Genomic DNA, 26,595 nt, shown 5'->3' with positions numbered 1-26,595 from the left:
ATTTACAAGATTTGATTCAGGGAAAGCATATTTATAACTGCATGCCAAGTAACATCCACAAAACCTTACACTCTCTGTGTGTATTAATAATCACAAATGAAGAAAAACCATTCATTTTGGTTTTTATTTGAATCTGGTCCTTTCACGTAGTGTAATGATCCCCATGGACTTAGTTTTTTCTTAAGATTTATTTATTTTTATTGGAAAGGTGGATATATTGGAAAAGAGGAGAGACAGAGCAAGGTCTTCCCCTGATGGTTCACTCCCCAAGTGACCTCAATGGCTGGAGCTGAGCCAATCAGAAGGCAGGAGCCAGGAGTTCTTCCAGGTCTCCCATGTGGGTACAGGGTTCCAAAGCTTTGGGCAATCCTCAACTGCTTTCCCAACCACAAGCAGGGAGCTGGATGGGAAGTGGAGCCGCCGGGATTAGAACCGGCGACCGTATGGGATCCTGGGCATGCAAGGTGAGGTCCTTAACCACTATGCTATCGCACCAGGCCCATGGACTTAGTTTTTAAATATAGGTAAAAAGCAGGCATTTGGAGTAACAGTTAAGATGCCTTGGGAGGACTGTATTCCATTTAGGAAGACCTGGCTTCAAGTCTCGACTCAGCAGCTGCTGGCACCAGCTTCCTGATAATTCGTTCTGGGGAGGCAGCAGGTGATGGCTCAAGAATTTGGGCAATGTAATTAATAAAAAAAAAAAAAGAATTTGGGTCCCTGCCACTCAAATGAGAGACACAGATTGAGCACCCTGTATATGTACCCTGTATGAGTACCCTGTATGAGCACCCTGTATGAGTACCCTGTATGAATATCCTGTATGAGTACCCTGTATGAGCATCCTGTATGAGTACCCTGTATGAGCTGGCTACTGCAGGCATTTGGGAAGTATATCAGCACATGGCAGAGTTCTGTGTGTCTGTCTCTCGGCCTTGTAAATAAATAAAACAAATAGAAAATCAAAGCATGTATGAATATACCTCAGAAAGTTGATGGGAAACACGGGCATAAAAAATAAGTTGGCTCTTGTACAAAAATGTTTGAAATGCATTTTATATAATGAAGCTTTTTAATGAACTTGCTAACGGCTACTCCTTTGCATGATTTTCAGAAGAAAAATTTAGGCTGAAATGAGCATATTGTTAAATCAGACTTTCCATGAGCTTTTTGAAGTTTCTTTGTGTATCTATATATACAAGTATATGTATGTATGTCCTGTTTTACATAATAGTCTTCCATTTTCAGATAATTGAAAGTATTATTCCAATCAGTTTGGGCTTGTTTCTAGTAATTTACATCACCATGTCCCCAAATGTCATATTTCTCACAGGAACTTGTAAGTGGTAATCACATGCGGAATTGGGATATTCTCCAAGACCATTGTGCATTACTGAGGAGAAGGGCGCTTTGTGGGGAGCTCTTAGGTTCCCAAGCAAGATTATTATTAGCTGTAATAGAACCCACGATAACTTCACTGCCATAATTCTCTGCAGGGAAACAATTATGTTGCAGCCTTAGAACTAGACAGATATGCTGTAAATACAAAACATTCTGTGAAAATATATGCTCTACATTCTAATTACATAGAAAATTAAGCCAGATACTCCTGAGCTAATTGTAATCCAATGCAATATTACTTTATGCGTTTTCCTCAATATTATTTCTTTTATTTTCCTGCTGTAGATTTTCCTTTTAAATTTAAATAATTAACAACAGCATATCTCACTTAGAAAATATAACATAGGAAACAGTGAGGAATTTAAAATTCTAGTGTGTTGCAGAGAAGGAGTGCTGGCTCATAATCTGGTAACTTTTTCTAGTCCCACCCCTAACTGGGCCACCCTTTTCATCCTGAAGCCATAACATGGCAGCTTATACACCAAGTCTGACCAAGAGAAGACAGGTGTTTTTTCTAGAAGCTATGTAAAAATGGATTCTGCATTAAAAAAAAGAAAAACCCAACTAGGAATTCCACATGCAGATGTTTATTTTCAGAGACAGGCGTGTGGTACATACACTGTTAGTAAGTTGCTGTTTACAGTGCCTGCATCTGGAGTACCTGGTGGGATTCATGGATACTTCACTTCCAGTTTAACTTTCTACTAGTGTGCATCCTAGGATGCAACAGGTGAAGAATCAAGTGCTTGGATCTTTGCTATCTGCAAGGGTCAGCCAGGTGGAGTTCCAGACTCCTGGCTTCAGCCTGACCCAGCCTTACTACTGGGGATGTCTGGGAGTGAACCAGGGGATGGGAGATCTCTTAACTCTGTCAGTCTGTCTCTCTGTGTGTTTCAAGTAACATGAAAACAAATAATTATTTTTAAGAAAATCTGAATCTCTGTTTCTGGATGCTGGAGAGCTCATAACTCTTTCCTTTGGATGAAACCTGGACCCCGTGGCATGTTGCAGAAGTCAGATATTCACTTCACTCATTTTTCTACATTGTGATCAGTTCTATTCAGCTGTGGAACAGAGGCTTCGATTTGAATGTTTGGACTTCTCAAGAATCTAGTCATCTTCTAAGATTTAGGATTCTATAGTGATACCAACTGAAAGAATCATTTAAAATATCTAAATGACCTAAGAAGAACTATATAAAAAGAATATAGCTAAATTATGTAGTTTGTCTCTCAGTTTTTTTATATATACTCATGGGAGAGAAATAATGATAAACCACAGATACTTACAGAAACTGCAGTCTCTCTGCTTGAGAATTTGCACCAAGTTCAATGGATAGTTCTTTACACTTAAGTGATTTAATCCCTTGGAAATCTCTGGGTTTAGAGGGTTAAATCAAAACCTTGACATCATTTTACACAGTTTTATTTTCCTCTGACCTCCGTGGTTTCCTCCTAATCCTAAAATCATAGCTGTTCTAAAAGAATCACTTCCTCCTGAATTCTGCTCTACAAAGACTGTGCAGCAAAGAGCTCCACAGGCACAAAGAGGAAAAGAGCAAATTTGTGAGTTCAAATGTGTCTGGTTCTGTTCTACCTACAAAACTCTCAGTGCCCTTGGCTCCACCTTGGCCTCATGCACGGCTTTGTGCTGTTGAAATGGCCAGTGGAAGGTGGAATTGGATTACATTGCATGAAAGTTACTGTATTTTTTTTTTCAGGATTCTGCAGCTACCATTTCCTACTCTGGTACAACTTGCCTTCAGGATGTGTAAGGGCAAGGAAAACTTCTCAAACCATCCTAAGTATATGAGCATCTTGGACTAAATGATCAAAATTGAGTTATTAATGTATAGGCAGGTTAACTGAAAAAGTGAATTGGCTTTCTGCTGTGATTCAGATGAATTTCATCACTCGAGTAAAATCAATAGTTTGTCCAAAGGTGATTTGGAGTTTTCTCTATAAAGAATGTTATCTCTAACAGTGGTTACAGATTTTCCTTCTCAGTTCCCATAGCTTTGTGTTATGGTTTGAATGTGTCCCCTCCAGTATTCAGATTTAGTTCCCATTGTAGTGCTGCTTAGCTGTGGGGTTTTTTCTCTCAATCCATAGGTAGGCCATGAGAGGCCTTTCCTCAAGAACAGGCTCATTCTTGACAAATGAGCCTTTCCATGTTTCCTGCCATGTGAGGGCACAGCCCACCTTCCCCCACCCTCCTCTGAGGATGCTGCATTCAAGGCACCATCTTGGAAGCAGAGAACCAGTCTAAAACATTTTTTATACACTTACCACACATGTGTTAAGATGATAACATTATTATTTAGTTTTAGTATTAGTATTAATATTTAGTATTTATATAAAAGTATTGAAAAGAAGTGATGATGTTGAAGGTTCAATTTAGCATTTTGCCATTTTCTGAAATCTTTGCTGCAAGAGATTTTGGGGGGGGTGCTTGTTTGTGTTTGACATTTGCTATCAGGCTGAGAAAGTTTCTTCTATTCCTGTATGCTGAGTGTTTAACCTGTAGGAATGTTGAATTTTACCTAATCCTGTTTCCCTTTGTATATTAAGATAGGTCATATAGTTTTTCTCTTTTAATTGGCTAATGGTATCAACTATATTAACTGAGGTTCTGATATTAAGTTTGAATTCCTGGGGATCTCTCAAGTTAGTTGTGGTTTCCTAATTAAACTGTTTTTTTATTATTATTTTAATTAGGAAACCACAGTTAACTTGAGAGAAAGGCATGTTTTACAGAGAGGAAAGAGAGACAGAAGGTTTCCCATCCCCTGAGTTCACTCCCCAACTGGCCACAATGACCAGAGCTGAGCTGATCTGAAGCCAGGAGCCAGAAGCTTCTTCTGGGTCTCCCACATGTATGAAGGGGTCCAAGGAGGACTTGGATCATCCTCCACTGCTTTCCTAGAATGCAAGCAGGGAGCTGGAGCAGCCAGGAGGTGAATCAATGCCAGTAAGGGTGACTGGTGCTGAAGGTGAATGACGGGGGTGCTACCCCACCACGCTGGTCCAAGCTCAGGCTGACAGCGTCAGGAGTGAGGGGGAAACTGGAGTTTGCTAATGGTATCATATGACCTCATGTCTGGAAAAGAAGGAGTAAAAGCTTGAGAATAGTTATTTAAATGATTCAGTCTTTCATAAATGAATCTTCTAAAAAAGAACAGTGTGAATTATGAGATAAAAATAGTATCCACAGTGCTCAAATTGCATTTCAAATCCTGAATTCAGTCAGTGATACATAATTGACACTTTAACTTGGTGACTATATGGAAATAAAATAAGGATTAGCCTGCCGTGCCACCACTCTGGCCCCTAATTAATTTACTTTTATTGTTTATTTCTAAAACGTGTGCTTAAGGCTAGTAATATATTTTCTTAAAACTGTTTTTCTCACTACATCCCATAAATTTGAAATAGAGTATTTTAACTGGCATTCAGTTTTGAAGTTTTCTAATTTCTGTTGTTACTTTATATTTTTTGTGAAAATTTTAAATGTGCTTTTGAATTTCTAAATATATGAAAATGTTATGGGTTTGTTTTGAATACTTGGGATTCTAACTCAGTTGTTTGTAATAAGAGAATTTTTTTAATAGCAGAATTGCTTTATTTCATTTTTCATTATGATCTGCAAATTACTGAGAATATCCCTGACTACCATGGTAGAATTAAACTATTAACCAAAGAACTAACTTTCAAGTACAAGTCCCAAGTTACCAAAAGATTTTCAACTAATCCTATCCCCTAAAATGCTATCATTAAATCAGCTCATCCCCATGAACTGAGTTCATGTTACATGGAATCCACTGTTGATAGATGAAGCACTGAATATTCATAATGCTGCTACATGAGGTTCTGTGGGAAGGAAAGGTCTACATTGACAGTTTCTGTGAAGAGGAATTGTTGCTCATTCTATGCTGGAAGGAATCTAATGTCATCAGGTTGCCACCATACAGTAAACTGGGCTCCTTGAATGATGGCTAAGTTGGTTGCTCATTATGATACATTTTGCTAAGAGGCTCACCATTTGATATTGGCAAGGCTGGATAAATCTTTACAAGTGACTGCCACTACAAGCTCATGCCCAGCCTCTGACTCCATTTGTGGTCATACTGTCAGCACTGAGGCGGACCATGATAAAGAATGGGTGGTGGGCCCAGCGGCGTGGCCTAGCGGCTAACGTCCTCGCCTTGAAAGCCCCGGGATCCCATATGGGCGCCGGTTCTAATCCCGGCAGCTCCGCTTCCCATCCAGCTTCCTGCTTGTGGCCTGGGAAAGCAGTCGAGGACGGCCCAAGGCTTTGGGACCCTGCACCTGCATGGGAGACCCAGAAGAGGTTCCAGGTTCCCGGCTTCGGATTGGCGCGTACCGGCCCGTTGGGGCTCACTTGGGGAGTGAATCATCGGATGGAAGATCTTCCTCTCTGTCTCTCCTCCTCTCTGTATATCTGGCTGTAATAAAATGAATAAATCTTAAAAAAAAAAAAGAATGGGTGGTGTCAAGTTACCAAATCACCATGTATTGTTCACAGTTCTTGATCTTTTTCTGTTAACCATGGATATGTGGTTCAAAGCATTGTTACTATTTGTATTTACTACCGTGATTCATCAGGTATTTTCATGCATAGGCTTCCATATTTCTTTCTAGGCCACTTTCTTACACAATGTGGAAGGCTAATGCAGCAGCTAAAATTTTGTTCATTGAGGTAATTTTCTTTCATCTGTGGCATTCTGAGACATCCTTGAGTAAGGGTTGTGGCATAGCTACAGCCCATTTTCAACTTTTGTTCATATGCAGCCTGTGCACCAAGTGTTACCTTTTCCCTCTTCTGCAAGTTAATTTTAGAGGATCTCCCAGTATTGTGTCCATGCAACACATGTGAATGTTGTAGGAATCCAGGATACAAGCCAGTACTTCTTTGTTTCCTGATTCTATTCACATTTGGTCTCCACCTTATGGTGGATTGACTTGGTAAGTATGAAAATAATCCAGTTCATTGTGGACAGTTACTTCACATGATTAGTTGATGACCCATAATTGGTTGTTCTGTCTGTCATAGTCTAGTAACATGCAGAAAAAAGACTTTTCTAGTAGTGTTTAATTCTTTGTTGAAAATGGCATGGCCTTGCTCCACAGCTAGATAGAGATCTTTGAGGGTATATTGTAACTCCGTGCAGTGTCATTTCCTGTCCATATGTATTTAAAACTCTGTCGATGCTAGAAAAATTGCCACATGCCAGAGTTGTTTGAATTATATGTCAGTTATGACTTGATTGCTTCTGCTCTAGATTTCCCCTTGATAACTCTTATTATGTTAAGTTGTATCTTGTAATACTCTTCTTTTGCTAGTTCTTATATAGTGATTTTTTTTTCAGTAGAAGGGGTGTGGGAGGGAGTTCTTTTCCTGGTTCTTGTGTGGTTTTTGGCTTATTTCTTCTCATTTCTGTGGTCTTCAGTAGGTGCTAGGGATATTCACACATACCCTGTGGTTTCACTGGGAATGTTGGCATGATGAAGTAGTGGACATAAAATGGAAACTTTTAGTTTCTAAAACCAGGTGAATGCCTTGGAAACATGAAATATAGCAGGAACACACGGATAATCAGAATGTCTTGATGTATAGAGAGCTTTGGCAGTGATTAACTGAGCATACTGTCACTGGTAGCAAAATTTATGGACAACCTACTAGAAGATTGCTTGACCTATATAACCAAAAAACTTCCCAGCTCTGGTAGTAGAAAAGCTGACTTGTGACACCACAAAGATGAGTTATAGCCTCATTTCCAGACATATGCCAATGTACCGATCCATGGTTTCCTGACTGAATGAAAGTTTGGGTCCCATTGGGGAGGTTTCTATAACATTGCCACAGATTCTCATTCTCTCTCTCTCTCTCCACATAAAACCTTCATCAAAGACCCTTTTGCCATACTACACTGCACAGTGGTAAAAAGATATTGCAAGACTGTGTAGTGGTGGGAAAGAAAATCCTTGCGACTGAATTTTGAGTTGGTGCCAATTTCTGGGGATATAAATTAGGGAGCTTATTGCAGTCAAGCCATAGGTGGTATCTTAGGGGTGAGTTCCTGGCGCAACAGTTAAGATGCCACTTGGCATGCTGATGTCCCATATCAGACCTCTTGAATTCAAGACCCACTTTGACTTAGAGTTTAACTTCCTGCTAATGTGCACTTGAGAGGTGGCAGGTGATAACTCAAGTGTTTGAATCCTTGCCACTCAGGTGGGAGATTCAGACTGAGTTCCTGGCTCATAGTTTTTTTTTTTTTGTTTGTTTAACCTGGCTCATAGTTTTTTAACCTGCTGATTCCTGTATGTTGCAAATATCTGGGGGAATGATTTAGCTTTTGGAAGAACTCTTTCTATCTTTCTGCCTTTCAAATAAATTAAAACTAAAATAAGTAACTGATTTTTAAAAATTGTTGTAGCCTTGGTTCAAGTTTAAGTCACAGTTGTCAGTCTTCATCCCCAGATCCATTCCTTAGTTATTTTCCTGGTTTCTGGGGGTGTAATTTGAAAAGATACCCCAGAATACCCAAGAAAATTGGTGGAAGATCTGAATGATATCTCTCTGAGACTTCGAAAGAGGGCTGTTACAATAGGAAAGGGTAAGTGGAAGCCCTGGAATTGATGTTGAGTCGCTCTTTGAGAAAAACTGGACTATCATAAGTTTAGTCAAGTACTAACTCCAATTACAGCTACTCTCCAAGACATAGTTGTTTATTGGAGCAACTTAACATGACCCTTGGCATTTTGAATAGTGATTAAATTGGGTGATGTTTTCTCTATAACAATTTTTTTAAGATTTATTATTATTTTTTTTTTGGAAAGGCAGATGTACAGAGAGGAGGAGAGACAGAGAGGAAGATCTTCCATCCCATGATTCACTCTCCAAGTGGCCGCAACAGCCGGTGCTGCGCCAATCTGAAGCCAGGAGCCAGGAACCTCTTTCCGGGTCTCCCACACAGGTGCAGGGTCCCAAGGCCTTGAACCGTCCTCAGCTGCCTCCCCAGGTCACAAGCAGTGAGCTGGACGGGATGTGGAGCTGCAGGGATTAGAACCAGTGACCATTTGGGATTCTGGCGTGTCCAAGGCGAGGACCTTAACCATTACACTATCGTGCCAGGCCCTATAACAGTTTTTAAGACCACCAGAAGCAGAATATTTTTTTCAGGCAGAGCTACATTAATTTTTTTGCTCTGTCGTAATACAGTCTTCAATTATTTTGATCATTTTACCTTCAGTAAAGCATCACCACATTGATAACACAGTGTCATTTAGATCTGACGTGCAGGAAGCACAAAGTACCTTAATGCCGTGACAAAACAATTGTAATCCAGAGAGTGAGGACTAAAAATCACAAAACTTCAGGAGCCATTGCAGTGACATTTCTATGAGTTCACTGATTTAGAACATGTCAAGGTATTCTATAAAAGATGGCATCCACCATGAAAAAATAGGCACATTTTTTTAGATGCATTTATTTTACTTGAAAGTCACAATTACGGAGAAAGGGAGTGATAGAGTGAAGAAGATCCTCCACCTGCTGGCTCATTCCCTTGAAGGTCACAATAGCTAGAACTGAGCCCTTCTGAAGCTGGGAACCGGGAGCTTCTTCTAGGCTTCCCACATGGGTGCAGAGACCTGAGAACTTGAACCATCCTCTTGTTTCCCAGGCCATTAGAAGAGAGCTGGTTCAGAAGTGAAGCAGCAGGGACCAGAAGCAGCACCCATAGAGCATGCCAGTGCCACAGATTAGCCTGTTACATCAAAGCACTGACTGCAATGCTTGGTAGATTTTTTTTAAGACTTGGAAGTCAATATATACATAATTGGGTGTGCTCCTTTGTCCTGTCTACCGAATCACACTGTGAAGTTGCCAGTTTCAACTGGGACAAAAGGCAAAATAGGATCTTGGATGCATTGCAAGGTTCTCTGTCATGGATCTTGTGATCCTGCAGATTCAGGGATTTCCTGTCGCTGCTAGGAGTATGGTACAGAGTCCCTGATAAGCACCGATATGTCATGACATAAATCTCTGGGATTTTGGAGTAAGTGTATACCTGTATTCCCTGCTAAATGTTTTCTTTTTAGAAACTTCCTATTTTTCTGCTGGGTTATGGTAGAGATGAAAGGTTTGATTCTAAGATGTCAGAGGACCATTTGGCTTGAGCTTTTTATCATGAACTGTGTGTGTTTGCCTCATTCATAAAGCTGGGTATGCATGCAGTCATCCAAGTGGAATGGTATATTAGATAACAACCTTATACAGATTCATCAAATATTAGTAATTTATGACCAAAGTGGTTCTTGCTCTTTTAGTAATAACTCCTTTTGTCTTGCCTTTATCTCAAAATTCATACTGTGGTCTTCTTGGAAATTCTTTGTTACCAGGTAACTGAAAAATTATTTTAAAAAAAGTCAGACATTGGACTATAAGATGTTAGACTCTATGTTTAGTTTATGCTTGCAAAGAGGGAATCTCAACTGTACTTGATCAGTGGATATGTAACAAGGTGGAATATTCCACATGGGGGGAGGTCGGGGGAGGGGTGGGGTGATTCCCAGTTCCAACGAAACTGTATCACATAATACAATGTAATCAATGAATAAAAAAAAAGTCAGACTATGGGTGACTCTGACAATATGTGAATACTACCTGAAAGTAGGCAGCAGCAGCTTGGGAGTCTCTGAAGAGGGTGTTCCTGAAGGGAGTGATCAAGAAAATTCTTCCTTTGTTGAAACATCAAGCAGACATTTGGTTCCATACTTGGGAGTAAGAGAAAAGAGGAATGTTTGAATTGATGTTCAGTAATAAGTCACTGTGATTAGTTTGGCTATACATGGTATTGGGAAGAGTAAGATGAGAAGATAGGTGACCCGGTAGCATGGGGATGGAGTACATGGATAAATTTCTTCAAAATGAGCATAGATTAAAAGGCAGTTTTGCCTCAAGTGAATGTGGTCAGTTATTCATTGAAACCCAGGAACTCAGTCAGGGTTTCTTACAAGGGTGTCTGGGACCTCACTTCTTTTAGTCATCACCATGGTGTGCATCTGGAATCTAGATCAGAGCCAGGGCTTGAGAACAGGAATTCTGATTGGGGATAAAAGTGTCACAAGTGGCATACTCACTACTTTGTCAAATACCTCCCTCAGTGTAAGAAACATGATGTCAGCTAAGCTTCTTTCTCCAGCCAACCCAGCAATTACTCCATGGACCTATGAACAAAATAATAGTAATGGAAGATACTCATGGGTTTAGCAGCATGGACATTGCGTTATAATGCTACCTAATTTGGGAATGAAGGCATCATTATTAAGTCCCTAATATGGCACCATTCTTTTGGGGGATTTCCACCATATGCAGAGCTAAAGATTGATTGATTGTCATCTTGTATCATGAGGAAGGCAAAGATTTGTCCCTATTGGAACAAAGTAAATACTGGATTTGTCTTTTTTCTGTTTATTGCTTCCACCATAATCACCATCTAATACGCACAGAATACTATGATTGTTACATACCACATAGCATTACTTCTGACCAAAAAAAAAAATTCATTTCAAGTAGAGGAAGTGAATAAGTGAATGTATGTTCATTGGATTAACCACTGTTGCTGTATACTCCATATGTGAAAGGGGCTAACCTAGAGAAAGATGAAATAAATTCACTGAAGTTATTTATTGCACCAATTGAAGACAATACACTGAAAGTTGTAGTTCTGTTTCATAGTGGGTAATATTATATTCTGAACCAGGTTCATTTTGCGGTTCTGTCTTCCCTGTAACCACTTACACAACAGTTAGTGAATCAAGGAACAGTACAGGAGTGACCAACTTGCAGTGTTGTTTTTTCTTACCATCTTGATATCTTAGGAAATTGTTGGCTTAGACGTCCTAGTAAACAAGGGGCAAAAACTTTCACTTAAGAGCACAAACAGTAGTTCCATTGACTTAGAAGATGATGCAGCCAACCATCTCATTTTTACAGCTTCTTTGCCATTGCACCAGTAAAGGAAGATGAAATTACTATTCTGGCTCGAGCAATTGCTCTTGATTAGCAAGAAGAAACTGTGGTTTTCTGCAATGAGAACAAAGAAACATATGTCTGGAGGTGACTCTAAATAGTAGTAAAAATAGTAAAAAAAAAAAAAAAAAAGAAGAAGAAGAAGAAATAAAACCAAACAAAAGAAGGACCATTATTATAAAATGGAAATAACAAGGGTTTGAAGGGTTTTTTCACTCCCAGGTTAAAAAAAAAAAAAAAAAAATGACCAGTGGAGGTTGTGAAAGAGGGCCAGGAAAATAACAAATGGAAAATAGAGGGAAAAATTAATAAATATCATGTGCAACCCCACAACTTATAAATAATTACAAAAATAGGAGCTAGTTGCGTATTTTCTCTTTATTTGCCATTTATGTATTTGTTCGGATATTCTCAGCCACCTCTCTTTCTTCCCTTCCCCCCTTACTGTTACTCTTGCAAAGTTGTAGAGTAAGCATTATAGTTCACTATTTACATGACAGAATATTTAGGATTATTTTAGGTGTAAATAATGTAGTCAGGTGTATATAAAAAGTCTGTGGTCTTTGTCTTCTTATTTTGGGGGATCCCTTTATGTTATAAGATAAAAATATTTGTTTCATTGTTTAGAAATTCAAATGTGTGCTGAAGTATGCATACAAAAGTGAAATACTCAACAGGGTGGACTGTGTCTGGGATCAGGTTATTGTATCTCAGATCCAAGCCTGCTTTTCATCCCTTGCTTGGATCAAAGTTGGATGCTGTAGGGTTTCCTAATTTGACAGGAAGCATGATAATAAGCTTTGCCAGTAGAGGGCATTGTAGGGTCACTTCGAGAGACAGGGGCGTCTATTCCTAGTTCTAATGAATTTTCCTTGCTTCCACTTTATTTTCTGGGAAGCTGAGTAGGTGTGGGGGACACTTGGTGATATTAACCCTTGCAAGTTTCAGTTGAAGCTCACAGGAAATGTCTGGTGAATTCTACAGCACCCCCTATTGGCAGTTTCCCAAAAAGTTTCTTTGGCACATCAGACAACTGTTTCCTATTGGCCAGTCTCAGCCAGCGTATCCCCAGTGAACTTCTCTCCCAGGTAGCAGATGATTGACATACTCTCCTGCCATCAAAACGGGAACTTGATTAATGGCTTATGTATTCATGATATCATTATTTGCCTGAATCAATCCTTTCTTGTTAGTTAACACTTATTTTTCCCCAGCTTTCCTTAAGTATAACTGACAACTGAAATTTGCATATGTTTAAGATATATTTAACATGATGCTTTGATAGCCACATATATAACAAAATGACAGTTGTGATTATGCTGATTAATGAATCACTATTTTAAGTTAATAATTATTTACATGAAAATTTCCTGATTATACAGTGATATCAGATTTATTGGATCCAAAATGTATTGTCAATGCAGTAGTAGAAGATGCGGGATAAAAGGATTTGTTCCTTACTGTGGAGGAGATATTCTGGATTGTTTCAGTTCAGGGAATCTCTAAAACTTTAATTGGTGTGGACCCCTGCATTTAGATAGAGCTAAATTTCCCAACTTCTGCCTAGTGTATATCTTATGAAGGCTTCCACTGTCCTCATCACTGGATGTGGTCCAGTTCATGTGATACTGTCTGAGTATACTGAACCAATGTACTATTCTGCACAAAGTTCAAACAGTTCCATCCAGGAAACTACTTTAGCGGAGGGAAATAGAGTTAACATAGTCCCTGGCAAGTCTGTCCTACCTCCACAGTGTGAACTTCTGCTGATCTTTCCTTAGATGGATGGAGGATGTCTTTGTTAGACCACTGGCTTAATGTCATGTATCTAAGGTTATTTGTAGTCTGCCTTTTCAAAGTTCCCACTTTTGACAGAGCACCTGCAATTGGGGCTAATTTTGTTTGTGCTCGTGGTAGCTCGCTTCAAGTTGAACCTGAATAGTTCTATAATGACGCTATTAAAATTTGTGAGTTAAACTGGGAAATATCCTTTAGGTCTTAATATTGTATCCTTTGGTATGCCGTACCCACCTTGGGATATTTGTATTGTTTTTGATTTACTCTCCTTGATCCCATCTTGGCAGCTCTTCTGTCACAGGCTGGAGGAAACAATGTGGGGGCTCTCCCAAATGCCAAGGTTTAACTGTTATTCAAAGAGTAGAGAACAGTCCACTGGCTGAGTGCATCAACCATGGGATCCAGTGGGAGTTCAGTCTGTGTTAATATTCCATTTATTACTTGGCCCTTAATATATGTTCTACTGTAAAAAAAAAAAGAGAGAGACAAAGATGGTGACATTTCATGTCCCTGGATATCTGTGCCAGTTCACATCCTATGCCCAGTAATTTTTGAAATAACTCTGTACTTTTTGTGTAGTTTACAGAATTCACTGGTAATGGGAGTTTTCTGTAGTATTGCCTTGTCTGTCTTTCTACATTTCTTTCTTCCTGATTGTGTCTAGCAATGGATTCCTTTGATTCCTTTCTGAAAACTGATGTGGCTATGGGAATTAGGCAAACTAGAATCTCAACAGGCCTGTTTCAGAATATTCTTTCATTGTCTATTTTGAGCCAACATTTGGCAAACTTACTCTGTGAGTGCCAGATAATACATATTTTGGGGTTGGTGTAGCTTATGGTCTATATCATATCTAGTGAGCTCTTCTACTGAATCACAAAATCTACCCAAGACAGTAGGTAAATGAATCAACATGCCTTTGTTCTAATAAAATGCTGCAGATACTTAACTAGAAGTATAAGGTTTTCATATGTCACAAAATATTTTGTCTCTGATCTATATCTATCTAGATGTTTTTCTATTTATAAGTATACATGAGCTGCACAGAAGCACACAACAGGTGACTTTGGACTTGTGCCTAAATGTTCCTTAGACTTTTTCTGCAGTCTAATCTGAACACCATTGTATCTGTAATTTCAATAAGATAATTGTGCTTTGATTTTTTTAAAGTTAAGCATTTCCACTAGGATTCATTGCTGATATTTCACCGTCCATGGCTCTTACAATGTCCAGTCCTTTATAGCGCTTTCTGTTAACACTGCTCTACAAAGGACAATCACCTGTGAGTTTTCCAGTGATTCTTGCACCTTGCATTATTAGTTCAGTCCCCTTTATGTTATAAAATATTGTATTCTCCATGATCAATATGTCCTGTCAGAGAAACTTGTTGGCTTTTGGGTTTTCAACACTACCTAATCTGTATCCTCGCATGCCTAATCTTTTAAGCCTTTTGATTTCTCTTTTCACCATCTGCCGTCACAGTTCTGGCATTTCTGCTTCGTTTAATATAGGCACTGCTTCCTCTGGGCTTGTAAGAACCGTCCTGGCTGCTTGTTAGCATTATCTTCCTGGATCTTTGCCAGAATAATAAATTCTATATCATAGAAAATGGTATCTATTACAATAAATTCTCTTTTGTCCAAATTTGTTATTCTCTGTCTCTCTCTCTATGTATATATAATATATGTGTACATATGTATTATCTATCTATCTATGTACTTACCTACCTATTTATTTATTATCCTGGCTTCTTCTACTTTATGTTGGCTAACATGTTGGTTTTGACTCCTTACTGCATGCCTGTGTCACTCTATCATATATTGAATCACCAGATGTTATAATTAATAACTCCTATATTTTCTCTGAGTCTCAGCTTTCTCATTTATAAAATAAGGTGTATTTGCCATGTTGATTTGTAAATGACAGAACTTAGATATTTTAGCAGAACAAACAAGTATTTATTGAAAGAATGTTTATAAGAGGCGGAAGTAGTAGACTTGAAGGTTTTACACCTGAGAAATATCTGTAAATCATACTATTTCTACCACTAGAATGCCCTGTGTTTCAATTCCTGGACACAGACATTCAACCTGTTAGTCTCAAGGAGAATGTACACAGTACTACCCGCAGAGTCACTGTCTCTGCCTCCTCCGACCTGGTCTATTTCTTCCTTATGCATACCAGAAATAGATTCCACATTATGTCTATTCCCACACACTTCTCCCTTCTGAATCATAGTTCTGGGTGAATGAGTTTGATGGAAGAAGCCTGAATCAAATGCCTTTGACCTTGATGCCAGGAAGTAAAAAATAAACAAACAAATAAAAAGATTCTGGATTCTCCTTTGGGAAGGCAAGATTCCTAATGTGAGAAAGCTCACAAGTACAGGAAGGCTGTGGAAGTGATGAATAGTGGCCGTATGTAAGTAAATGTGGGAAGGAAAGATACAAACAAGGAAGGCCTAATGTGCAAATAGACTAAATCATCAAGATAAAGTCCAAGCACCCTCCTGGCTCTCATGTTCTTTGCTTGCATGGGGCTAACTGGAGCAATTATTTGTGTTTAAAGAACATAGAAACATAGTGTAAAGTGAAGACATTTTTGCCATGGGTTTATAAATGTGACTGCCTAATTCATTCCTTTTGCTACACACACAGTATATAAAAATGTTTGTAATAACTAGCCAGGGTTATCTGATTTCAAAGTAAAGGGTGAATTATCCAAACTCCCATGTCAAATGAGAGATTTTGATTTACCACAACTAGAAGTATTTGAGTTTTTGAAATCTATTTTTATTTTATTTGAAAGGCAAAAGAAAGACAGAGACAGAGAGAGGAGATCTTCTGCCAACTGCTTCACTCTGCAGATGGAATTTTTAAAATATTTTAATTTATAAAATGAAACAATTCCAGTCTCATTTATTCTCCCAGACATACTCCCAGACCCTCCTTGGTTACCTATTCAAAGGATTTGAACATTATTCAGGCAATTTAGTGTTTAAATTGCTATTCTACAATCAAAGTTACTTGAATTTGTGCTCAGTGTATCTGATCAGATACTGTTTTTCTCCTCACCAAGACACTTAAAGATTATGATTCATTCCAATAAGCAATGCACCATGACAAGAGCCCAATTCTCAGCTAAGGAGGAGTCATGCCCTACAGTTGAAAATCATTATTTTAGTCTATCCTGAATTCTTGCTTTTTACGCAGTAGAGCAGAGTGGAAGTGACATGAGCTATATAACTGGAAAAGACTGTTTTGTATCCACCCAATTTTTCTTCTTTTCTTCCTCCAATTCTGTCTGCAAAGTGCCCAGCCTGCTTTAATTTCAAGGTAGATAAGAACAATTGGGAGTTACTGAGAGGAAATATTTGAATCAATAATGTTCTTCTCTGATCCCCCGTGCTGCTTCTGCCACCCTACAGGCAAGAACCTGCTGTATGAAGGGCAACGGGCTGATGACTCCCAGCTGCTAAACGCTTGGTGTGCGCACAGTGCTGGAGCCAGGCCCTTTCTGTCCAATGGGGCCTTCTACCTAAAGAATCTGCACTTGAACTCCTTGTTAGCCTGGCCTAGATTTTCTTGTATCTACCCTGCTCAATAAACCTCTTTTCATTCAAGTCTCCATTATTTTTTCCATCTCTGACTTTGTTTATTTCTTTTTGAATGTTAGTTTACGTGGTGATCTGAAAGTTCTCCTTTTCCCTCTTTCTGGAGCTTTTCCTTGCCTAGTTTACTCTGACTTCCATAACAACGTGCCACGTTGTGGATGAATTACACAGTAGAGGTACATTTTCTGCTCTGAAGGCTTGAAGTCTGAGGTCACATTGTTAGTGGGATGTTTTCCTGTGAGGCTTCTCTTCATGGCTTCTGTCTGTGTCTTTACCACATCTTTTCTGTGTGTGCCTAGATCCAGATCTCTTCTCCTATTAAAGAGGTGGATGAGGGGGTCCATCTAGTGACTTCGTTTCACCTTGATTCCTCTTTAAAGACCTAATCTGCAAATAGACACATTCTGAGGGGCTGAAGGCTTGGGTTTTAACACAAGAATTGAGATGGAAGCAGGACAGATCATAACATAACACCTTTTCTGGTCTTTCCCCCAGTAAATTTCATTTGTTACCTATTTGTCATTGCATCTTCTTTCCAATGGACCTACAGTCATAAACTATCAAAGGTTATTTCATCTGAGCCTTTGGATATACTAATTTTGCTTGTAAACAGTGAAATGAATTCACCACACTGCCTTTTTTAAATTATTTTTAATTCATTAATTACATTGTATTATGTGACACAGTTTCATAGGTACTTGGATTCTCCCCACCCTTCCCCAAACCCTCCCACCATGGTGATTCCTCCACCTTGTTGCATAACCACAGCTCAAGTTCAGTTGAGATTCCCCCTATGCAAGCATATACCAAACCTAGAGTCCAGCATCTTATTGTCCAGTCAAGTTCAACGGCTTCTTAGGTATACCCTCTCTGGTCTGAAGACAGAGCCAGCAGAGTATCATCCCGATCAATTAAAAGCTCCAACATACCATCAGCAAAAATTTACATCATTATGGAATTAATTGACATAGTAATGAGTAACCAATATGTTAAAAGTAAATGCGAGTTCCCAGCCACCTTCTGTGACCACCTCATTGCCATTTCAATTTTAGTTTATACACAACATATAACGTACATAACATAACATGTTATACATAACATCATATCATCTTAAATTAAGGCAAACATGTGGTATTTAACCTTTTGGGATTGGCTCATTTCCCTTAGCATTATGGTTTCCAGTTTGGTCCATTTGGCCACAAAGAACTGCATTTTGTTTTTTTTAATAGCTGAGTAGTATTCCCTGGAGTAGATGAACCATAGCTTTCTTATCCAATCCTTTGCTGATGGGCATTTTGGCTGCTTCCATGTTTTTGCAATTACTGATTGTGCTGCTATGAACATAGGAGTGCATGTTGGTTTCTCATAAAACAAGTGTTCTGGATATATTCCTAGGAGTGCTATTGCTGGATCATACGGTATGTTGATTTTGAATTGTTTGAATGTTCTCCATACTGATTTCCATAGAGGCTGTACCAGCCTGCAGCCCCACCAGCAGTGGAGTAGGGTTCCCTTTTCCCCGCAACCTCGCCAACAAGTGTTGTTGGTGCTTTTATTCATGTGGGCCAGTCTTACTGGCGTTAGGTGGTACCTCATTGATGTTTTAATTTGGATTTCTCTTATTGCCAGGGAATTTGAGCATTTTTTCATATGTTTATTTGCCATTTGGGTTTGTTCCGTTGTGAAGTGTCTGCCCATTTCCCGTGCCCATTTCTTGAGTGGCTTGTTTGTTTTGGTGTTTTGGCTGTTTTGTAGTTCTTTGTATATTCTGGAGATTAGCCCTCTATCACCTACGTAGTGCGCAAAGATCCTCTCCCATTCTGTGGGCTTATTTTTTACTTTATTGATTGTTTCCTTTGCTGTACAGAAGCTTCTTAGTTTGATGAGGTCCCATTTGTTTATTCTGGTCTTGATTTCTATTGCTTTTGAAGTCCTTTTTAGGAAGTAGGGACCTACCCCTAGATCTTGCAGAGTATTTCCAACATTTTCTTCCAAAAGTTTAAAGGTTTCTGGATGTAGGTTTAGATATTTTATCCATTTAGATTTGATCTTGGTGTATGGTGAGAGATGTGGGTCTATCTTTTTGTTTCTGCAGGCTATCAACCAGTTGTCCCAACAGCATTTATTGAACAGACCTTCCCATTTGCCAGGATTATCGTTTGTCCTTTTGTCAAAGATTATTTGGCTGTATCTGTGTGGGTTCCTGTCTGGTGTTTCTATTCTGCTCCATTGATCTTCCTCTCTATCTTTGTGCCAGTACCAGGCTGTTTTGATAACCACTGCCCTATAGTATGTCCAGAGGTCTGGAACTGTGATTCCCCCTGCTAACTTTCTCTTCTTCAGGATGGTTCTGGCTATTTGTGGTTTTTTGTGTTTCTAGATGAACCTTTGGATCATTCACCACACTGCCTTTATTAGTACAGACTATGCCAGAATCTGCATCTTCTTTCAGTCTAATACAGATTTTTTCCCTTGCATTTTCCTAAAATAAATGGTTTGTTTCGCACAATTGAGCAAAGATGCAAAATTTTCCCTTCAGGCATGCTTACATTGAATTGCCAAACACATTGTATATTTTAGCTCTTCCTCAACAAACACATATTTATTTATCATCCACTTTGCTTTAATTATTGGTATCCTTTTTATTTTTATTTTAAATGAATAGTGTTTCTAGACTAATGTAATATAATTGTGAGGGCTGAGATCTTATTTTGTTTCTACAGTTTACTAGAGCATCTTGTAAAAAAGATTCCACATAGAAAGAGGTAAATTTTTTTTTTAAGATTTTTTTTTATTATTATTGGAAAGCCGGATATAGAGAGAGGAGGAGAGACAGAGAGGAAGATCTTCCATCCGATGATTCACTCCCCAAGTGAGCTGCAACGGGCTGGTACGCGCCAATCTGAAGCCGGGACCAGGAACCTCTTCCGGGTCTCCCACACGCGGGTGCAGGGTCCCAAAGCTTTGGGCCGTCCTCAACTGCCCTCCCAGGCCACAAGCAGGGAGCTGGATGGCAAGTGGAGCTGCTGGGATTAGAACCGGTGCCCATATGGGATCCCGGGGCTTTCAAGGCGAGGACTTTAGCCGCTAGGCCACGCCACCGGGCCCAGAAAGAGGTAAATTTAACAGCTACTCAACTGAAGGCTTGGGAGAGCCTGATTTTCCAGCATCTAGCCCTGTGCTTGGCATATGGTAATTCTCAATAGTCCACCACGAAATGCTTAGGAAATCAGTAATGATTTGCTAAGATCATAATGGAGGTGCAAAATTCCTGCAGGTGACCTTATAGTCACCATCATCTTGTAGCAAAATGCATTGTATTTGAGTATGTGGTGACGGTGGTGTAAACTCTCCCGTTGCAATGCCAGTTGGTAATAGTTGGTCAGATAACAGTGTAGCATTAACAGCAATGATCAGTGCATTTTATGTGATAATCGTGAGAAAAGATTATGTTATGAGCTTGTATATTTGTTTTGCCATTTATACTTAGTGTTCACTGTTTTTAGTTATCAAAATGTTGATCATAACCAGTGTGTTATGCCATACAGGCAGCAACCCCATGCATGTCACATTCACTTCCTTGCCTCACTAAGGTTCCATGGGGAATGACTGAGCTTGCATAAGCCCACTCGGTGTTGTTCACAACTCATTTCTCATAATTAAGAGACATAATTAAGAGGCATACAGCTAAATATATATTAATTACAAAGTGTTAGTATTTCAGAGGCAATTACAATATACCAGGCCCACTGTTGCCTCTTTTAAAACCCAGTCTCTCAACAGACATATTATTATCTCAGTGTTCCTTTGTGTCTTGGAAGAATTCTTTGCCTTGCTAATATCACACAGCTGGAATCTAAACTCAGACTGTCTGATTGGTTAGTTACTTGACACTGGATAATCTATCTAGTTGACAGAAATGTTATATGAATACAGAGTGCAGGAAGGAAATTACCTTTCAAAAGGTTGAAATGACTCCTTGGCCCATATTTCCAGTTTGACAAAACATAATGACTCATGAACAGCGGGAATCCCATTGTTGTTTCTGGAGGATTAGTTATAGTCATGTAAGACATCCTTGGGAGAAATTGAAAATAGCTCTTCAAGATGTTATACGAAGAGGAGCTTCAGGGCAGAATTTAGAGGAAACAGATTTGACCTTTCATTCTGACTTTGGCTTTCTGGTCCTGTACATTTCTTTTGGCAATTGATGAAACTATAGCCAGATTGCAAGTGTTCATTGTAAAGGATTACCCTCTAATAATCATTTTGAAATAAGAATCTACTACATTGTAAAGTGAGGCCATTGATAGTTTTTATTTAACATGTTTTTGGGATCCTAGCCATAAATGATGTAGTGTGAAGATTATTAGGGCTACAAAAAGGGAATGTGGTGACTGCCTTTATAGAGCCTGAAATCTTGGCCAGAAGACCAATATAAACTAAACATAATATATGAACTGTTTGAATATGACCTATATGTAATCAACTCTGTGCTAAGCAGGCCAGGACGAAGGTAGGACAAGTGTGACATGTAAGATCGTGCCAGAAATCTGAGTGTATGGGATAAATAGTAATTTTTTTTAAAAAGATTTTTTTTAAAAAGATGGATTCAAGGGCTCGGCAGCGTGGCCTAGTGGCTAAGGTCCTCGCCTTGATCCCATATGGCCGCTGGTTCTAATCCCGGCGGCTCCACTTCCTCTCTGTCTCTCCTCCTCTCAGTATATCTGACTTTGTAATAAAAAAAAAAAAAAAAGATGGATTCAAGCCAATAAATTGTATTTTTAAAAACTAGCAGATTTTACATAAAGACAGGCTTGATTATTACTGGTTTTTCCTTTTGCCTCAGGCCCAGCATGGCATCACAGCTAAGCTCTTAACATATATATCAAGTGTTTCTACCATCAAGATTATCTGCCACCTTTTAATTTCTCAGGCAGACAACTGGAAATTTGCAGAACATTTTTGAAAAAATGTAGTACTTAGAGCACAAGTTTACACACGATACTGTTTTGGAGAAGATGCTTCATTAACTGGGCCTCTGGATCTGGTTTACTAAAATGAGGGTAATAAGACTTAGCCCCTAGTGTGGGCTAATGTATACAAAATGCATGACCAACATATTTGATAAATGCTGTCTACTATTAGTGTATCATGAAGAATAAAAAGTAATAAGCTATAGTGATACAAATATGCATTAGGCGCACACTATACTCAGTTGCTTAAACTTGGGTATGTGATATTTTGAAAACTGCCAAATAGAAACAGTTCTCTTTGTAGCATGAGCTGGGACCTGATAAGCGAGGCAAGGCATTCGAGACCAAATCGCTATTAAAACAGGCATGATATGTTGAAGGGAAAGGGCACAATATGGGGAAAGCTAAGATCAACAGGGACTACTAGGTAGAAATAATAGGAAGTTAAGACCAGGATTTCTGGCTATTCTTGCTTTAATGGAAAAGTGCTAGAAGACTGTTGAGGAGGGGCATGCTATTTACTGACCTGTATTTTGAAGAATAACAAGTTCCAGGATGAAAGACTAATAATAGAGTAGACATTTTTAGATGTCATAAAGCTGAAAATACACAAAGACAGATTTCTTCATAGATTATATGATAGTAGGGTTTGAAGTTACGTTAACAGCAAATGATATTTTTAAATGTCCCATCAAGAATTGTGGTTCATAATTTCGGAATTTTAATCTTAGTGGGAAAATTCAGAAAAACCTCAAAATTCCTGTTTCATAGAGATGTGCTCTATCTTTAGGAAAATATGATCCCCAAGATTTCACATAATTACACTGAATCCACAGCCCCAGGCTCAAAAGCAATGATTATGCCTAAAGCAATCAGTTTATGTGCACATAATAATCTGTTTTATTATACTTCTATTTTCTTGAATTCTTATTTAGTCTTAAAATAACATTATGACAAAATTAAACAAAATGTTATAAAGTTATCCAAAGCCTCACTGTTCTTATTAAACTGCTTTATTTTCCCAGTTTCCTGCTGTTTCATTTTGTTTATATATGAATTTTAGTTGGTTGCAATTTTGCACTCTGGTGTTTTTACTTAAACTTAGCATCATAATTTCCATTTTTTATGTCACAAAAGTGCATAGTCACCAAAATTTCCTATTCCAAGTATCTGATTTATTATAGAAAGATGTGGAAGAGAGCTGTGGTCATGTGGGATTTGGAATCATAAAGACTAAGGTTGGAAACTTAGTTCACTTTTTTACCAGGTAGTTAAATTTTGAAAAGTCATTCAAATCTCTGTTGTTTTGTCTATGATCTGCAGTGACAGCACTTACCTTCCAACAGGGAGGTGCAAGTAATATATGAGCTTTAGACAGCACAGCTTTCAAAACACAAGTTTAGTGTTCTCTATGTGGGATTAACATTATTCCTACTAGTCACTATACTAGAGGCACAGTTTTAATTATTCATTCATTTATTTAAAAATACTTGTTAAAACTTCATTCTATTCTAGACTCATTATAAAGAATTGAGGAAAAAAAACTGTGTTCTTGCTTGCTAGCAGATCTTGGTATATTGGATGTTGCTTTTGTGGAAATACAGAATTTTAATAAATTTTGGGTGTTAAGTGAAGTCATTGACATAGTGCTCCCAGCCAGGTTCTGGACCATAGTCAATATTAGGCACCTGGAGCCTGCTTCAATAATCGATATTAGTGTCACAGTTCTTTGAATTATTACTGATTTCATCTCATCCAGACATTGCTGTATTTCAGTGTTTCTTAAAGTGTAATTTATGATATGCTAGGGTTTTGAATGATGATGAAAGAAATGTGTCATACCCAAAATAAAAGCATAGCCTAAATGTTTTTGGCAAATGCTGTTTTAACTTAATGTCTTCAGGACTTCCTGCTTACACTTTACATCTTTTCCCAAGTGTATGTTTCTGTATTGATCAGTTACCTGTGCATGCCCCATCAGGGCTCATGCCTCTGGTTATGGTAAACTGTCCCATCTACAGAGACTGACCATTGGCTTTGTGTCCTAATGCCAGATTGTCTGGGGGGTTGGGGGCGGGGAAATAGCACCTCAAATGGCACACATGATCTGCTCCCTAGCACAGCCTGCTGTGAGGTTACTATTAAAGTTTCAGGTAGAAGAGAATATCTGAGGCAAGGATGCACAGGGAATTGATTTATTTAAGTAAAGAGAGCCCTTTCTTTTGTCTTCTTTTATAGTGCTAGTGAGTATATTTCCTGTTTGTTAATTTCTCTCATTCTTTCCACATGAACACTACAGCCGGTTAAAATTACACAAAGCTAGTAGTTCATTTGACAGGAGCTGCTGCTGCTGCTTCTTTTTTTTAAAGATTTACTCATTTTATTACAGCCAGATATACACAGAGGAGGAGAGACAGAGAGGAAGATCTTCCATCCGATGATTCACTCCCCAAGTGAGCCGCAATGGGCCGGTACGCGCCAATCCAAAGCCGGGAACCTGGAACCTCTTCTGGGTCTCCCATGCGGGTGCAGGGTCCCAAAGCCTTGGCCCGTCCTCAACTGTCCTCCCAGGCCACAAGCAGGGAGCTGGATGGCAAGTGGAGCTGCTGGGATTAGAACCGGTGCACATATGGGATCCCGAGGCTTTCAAGGCGAGGACTTTAGCCGCTAGGCCACGCAGCCGGGCCCGACAGGAGCTTCTTAAAACATGTTCTAGTGATAAGCACACTTACACATGAGAGAGAGAGAGAGACAGAAAGAGAGAAAGAGAGATGGATGCTCTCATCTCCTAGATTACTCCCCAATTGCCCATGATGACTTGTGGTAGCAAGGCTAAAGCTAGGAGGTTAGGAGCCAGGAACTCAATTCCGATATCTCATGGTGGTTTTAGCCATCATTGTTGCCTCTGAGGCCATTGGTTAGTAGGAAGCTGGAATCAGGAACTGAAGGCAGATATTAAACCCAGATACTCCAATGTGGGATGTGACTGTTTTAACTTCTAGGTTAAACATCCATCCTGTATTGCTTTATGTTGGTTAAAAATTCACATAATGTGAAATTCACCATTATAGCCATTTAAATATTTGAAATTTAGAGTTATAGAAAGAAGGAGATGGTGAAGGAGAGGAGAGACCAACCATCCACCTGCTGGTTCATACATGTCATGGTGATGTATTTGGTCAGTCTGAAACCAGGAATCAATAATGTCTTCCAGATTTCCCAGGCCCAGGTACTTGGACATGTTTCTCTGCTTTTCAGAGGACCTTAAATAGGGAGATGGATGGGATTTGGAGCAGACAGGACATGAACCGGTGCCCCTATAGGATGTGGGGATTGCAGCCAAAGATTTTACATGCTGCAATTCAATGCTGCCCCCCCATTCTGTTTAAAGGTTTTATTCCATTGACTTCTACATTACTGGTGTATTATACAGCCATCACAATTATCTAGCTCTAGAACATTTTTATTACCCCCAAAAGAAGCAATTATATCCCCGCAATTCTTGGAAACCCTGCTTTCTATCTCTATGAATTAGTCTATTCTAGATATTTTATGTGAATGAAGTCATACTGTATGTGACCATATTTGTTTCCTTTTACTTAGCACAATGTTTTCAAAGTTCATGTTGTACATGTATTATTCCTATTCATAGATTAATACTATTAGATTGTATGGATATAGCATTCATCATCGGTAGACATCTGGGTTGCTCTTGCTCTTGATTGTGAGTAATGTTTTTGTGATCATTCATGAGTGGCTTTATGTTTGGACACCAGTTGGGGTATATACCCAAGAATGGAATTTCTGGGTAATATTTAATGATATATTATCTTATTGTTTATTTTTTAGTCATTAACTAGGTTTGATAAATTAAAAGAAACCCTCCTATCTTACCTATGCATTTCAATCTCATGAGGTCTCAGAGTAAAAATTATTATGTTGTTGTACCGAATCTCAGACTTTTATTCTGGTAACATTCTTTTGGAGAACAAATGTCCTACACTGAAGTAATATTTGTGTTACTCAAAACCACAACAATGCAAAGAACTTATATTAAATATGCTTTCCAAAAAAAATACTGTACCTAGGAAGTGTTGCTAGAAAAATTATACAGCTTTTGAATTCCAAAAGAATAGTTCAATTCTGCCTGGTTTGCCACAATGTGTGGGAATAATAGAAAGTAGAATCTTCTCCTTTAGCAATCCTGAACTGCTGGCAATCTTCATTTTGCTGTTTTATCCTCCAATAAGCCAATGAATGGATGAGGAAAATGGATGGAAATTGGGATTTGAATCACCTCCTAATTGTTTTCCTCAGTTCAAATGGCCAGTTACCAAACACACATTTTTCTCCACTCAGTTATCTCTATACGACTGAAAACGGTTGTCTTTTTGAAGGATCCCTTCCGTTTTTATTCCCAGAAATGAATTAGCATATGGTCTTCTCTATCCACATTTGTATCTTATTCATATTTTCAAAATTGAAACTCTCTTCATGAAATTTGACTCTCTCTGTTGTTGACATTGAATCTTACAACTGCTGAATGTATGCTATTGACAAAATTGCATTCCTGTGCTCTGAGACAGATGCCTAGGCAATGAGGGACATTTTAATAATGGCATGCTGAATGATCAATGCCACTTTAAGGTATAGATCGATATTATCTTTGAGATGTCTAAGTAGCTATTAAATATGAACAGAGCAGATTCAGCAAACGAAAAATGAGGATGATTATTCTTGACCTTAACA

The sequence above is a fragment of the Ochotona princeps genome, chromosome 19 (genome assembly GCF_030435755.1).
Source record: "Ochotona princeps isolate mOchPri1 chromosome 19, mOchPri1.hap1, whole genome shotgun sequence".
NCBI classification, from domain to species: domain Eukaryota; kingdom Metazoa; phylum Chordata; class Mammalia; order Lagomorpha; family Ochotonidae; genus Ochotona; species Ochotona princeps.
This window is presented reverse-complemented; position numbering follows the sequence as displayed.